Consider the following 3,519-nt stretch of genomic DNA (forward strand, 5'->3'; position numbering starts at 1 on the left):
GTTTCGTCGTTTTTCTAATTTCTTCCCTAGCAGAATGTGAAAGATTATACATCCTGGGCTTTCCAGCAATATATAATAGTCCATACTTTGCCCGAGATTTGATGGCCCAAACTGGAGTTCAATGTCAGCCTAAAATTTCTGGCGTAAAACGCCCAAACTGGCACCAGAATTGGAGTTAAACGCCCAAATTGGCACAAAAGCTGGCGTTTAACTCCAGGAAAAGCCCAAGCACGAAATAGCTACAATGCTCAGCCCAAGCACACACCAAGTGGGCCCCGGAAGTGGATTTCTACATCATTTATTCATTTCTGTAAACCCTAGGTTACTAGTTCATTATAAATAGGACCTTTTACTATTGTATTTGAAAAAATCTCTAGACGTTTAGTCCTTAGACCATGGAGGCTGGCCTCACGACCATGCCTAGACCTTTCACTTATGTATTTTCTATGGTGGAGTTTCTGCACCCCAAAAATTAAGGTGTGGAGCTCTGCTGTTCTTCATGAATTAATGCAATTACTACTGTTTTTCTATTCAATTAAGCTTATTCTTATTCTAAGATATCCATTCGCACTTCAACATGATGAATGTGATGATTATGTGACACTCATCACCATTCTCACTTATGAACGCATGCCTGACAACCACTTCCGTTCTACATGAAAACGAGCTTGAATGCATATCTCTTAGCCTCCTGGTTCACGACACATGGTTGCCTCTCCTGACAACAGAGCCTCCCATTCCGTGATATCAGAGTCTTCGTGGTATAAGCTAGAATCAATTGGCAGCATTCTTGAGATCTGGAATGTCTAAACCTTGTCTGTCGTATTCTGAGTAGGATCTGGGATGGGATGACTGTGACGAGCTTAAAACTCGCGAGTGTTGGGCGTAGTGACAGACGAAAAAGGATCAATGGATCCTATTCCAACATGAGTGAGAACCGACAGATGATTAGCCGTGCGGTGACAGCACATTTGGACCATTTTCACTGAGAAGACAGATGGTAGCCATTGACAACGGTGATCCCCTAACATACAGCTTACCATGGAAAGGAGTGTGAATGATTGGAAGAAGGTAGTAGGAAAGCAGAGGTTCAGAAGCAACAAGCATTTCCATACGCTTATCTGAAATCCCACCAATGAATTACATAAGTATTCCTATCTTATTTTCTGTTTTATTTATATTTTAATTATCAAAACTTCATAACCATTTGAATCCGCCTGACTGAGATTTACAAGGATGACCATAGCTTGCTTCAAGCCGACAATCTCCATGGGATCGATCCTTACTCACGAAAGGTATTACTTGGATGACCCAGTGCACTTGCTGGTCAGCTACATTGTGAAGAAGTCTTGAGATCATATTCTACCACACCAGGTTTTTGGCACTATAGCCAAGGAATGAACAATCATGATTCCGGCGTACCAACAGGCTTACTGGCGTTTAAACGCCGGTAAGGATAGCAGAACGGGCATTTAATGCCCAGCCTGGCAGCATTCTGGGCGTTAAACGACATAATAGGCAGCACTCTGGGTATTTAATGCCAGAAAGGGCTGTCTGGCATAGGCTAGCGTTAAACGCCAGAAATGGGCATCTGGCTAGCATGTAACGCCAGAAATGGGCAGCAGAGTGGCATTTAACGCCATGAAAGGTAGCAGAGCTGGCGTTAAACGCCAGATTTGGCACAGAATGGGCGTTTGAATGCTGAAATGGTGCAGGGACTTAAATTTCTTGACACCTCAGGATCTGTGGACCCCACAGGATCCCCACCTACCCCACTTCTTCTTTTCTCCTCTTTACACCTTTTTATAACACTCTTCCCCAAATAGCCTTGACCAATCCCATTAATAACTCTTTCCCAAATACCCTTCACCTATCAAATCCTACCATCTTCCCCATATTCTCTTCACCACTCACATCCATCCATCATTAAAACCCACCTATACATGGCCGAATTCCCTCTCCCTTACCCTATAAATACCCCTCCTTACCACCTTCATTTCCACACATCATACACATTTCTTCTTCCCTTGGCCGAACCACTCACCTCACTCCATCTCCTCTATTTCTTCTTCTTCTACTCCCTTCTTTCTTCTTTTGCTCGAGGATGAGCAACCATTCTAAGTTTGGTGTGGGAAAAGCTAAAGCTTTTTGTTTTTCCATAACCACTAATGGTACCTAAGGCCAGAGAAACCTCTAGAAAGAGGAAAGGGAAGGCAATTACTTCCACATCTGAGTCATGAGAGATAGAGAGATTCATCTCAAAGGTCCATCAAGACCATTTCTATGAAGTTGTGGCCAAGAAAAAGGTGATCCCCAAGGTCCCCTTCAAGCTCAAAAAGAGTGAATATCCGGAGATCCGACATGAAGTTCGAAGAAGAGGTTGGGAAATCCTCACCAACCCCATTCAACAAGTCGGGATCTTAATGGTTCAAGAGTTCTATGCCAATGCATGGATCACTAAGAACCATGACCAAAATGTAAACCCGAACCCAAAGAATTGGCTCACAATGGTTCGGGGGAACTACTTGGATTTTAGTCTGGAAAATGTGAGGTTAGCATTCAACTTGCCAATGATGCAAAGAGACCCTCACCCTTTCACTAGAAGGGTCAACTTTGATCAAAGGTTGGACCAAGTCCTCATGCACAATTGTGTGGAAGGCGCTCAATGTAAGAGAGACACAAGAGGCAAGCCGGTTCAACTAAGAAGGCTTGACCTCAAACCCGTGGCTAAGGAATGGTTGGAGTTCATCCAACGTTCAATCATTCCTACTAGCAACCAGTATGAAGTTACAATAGACCGGACTATCATGATCCATAGCATCATGAATGGAGAGGAAGTAGAAGTTCATGAGATCATATCTTTAGAACTCTACAAGGTGGCGGACAAATCCTCTACTTTGGCAAGGTTAGCCTTCCCTCATCTCATTTGTCTCCTATGCAATTCAGCTGGAATTGACATAGAAGGAGACATCCTCATTGATGAGGACAAGCCCATCACTAAGAAAAGGATGGAGCAAACAAGAGAGCCCACTCATGGACCTCAACAAGAGCATGAGGAAATTCCTCATCATGAAATCCATGAGATGCTTCAAGGGATGCATTTTCCTCCACAAAACTATTGGGAGCAAATCAACACCTCGCTAGGAAAATTGAGTTCCAACATGGGACATCTAAGGATGGAGCACCAAGAGCATTCCATCCTCCTCCATGAAGTTAGAGAAGACCAAAGAGCTATGAGGGAGGAGCAACAAAGGCAAGGAAGAGACATAGAGGAGCTAAAGCACTCCATAAAGATCTTCAAGAGGAAGAACTAGCCGCCATCACTAAGGTGGACCCGTTCTTTAATTTCCTTGTTTTTATTTTTTCAGTTTTTCGAATTATATGCTTTATGTTTTGTCTATGTTTTTGTCTTTATTACATGATCATTAGTGTCTAGTGTCTATGCCTTAAAGCTATGAATGTCCTATGAATCCATCACCTTTCTTAAATAAAAAATGTTTTTATTTGTAAAAGAACTAG

Source organism: Arachis hypogaea, chromosome 15 (assembly GCF_003086295.3).
Source record: "Arachis hypogaea cultivar Tifrunner chromosome 15, arahy.Tifrunner.gnm2.J5K5, whole genome shotgun sequence".
Classification (NCBI taxonomy): Eukaryota; Viridiplantae; Streptophyta; class Magnoliopsida; order Fabales; family Fabaceae; genus Arachis; species Arachis hypogaea.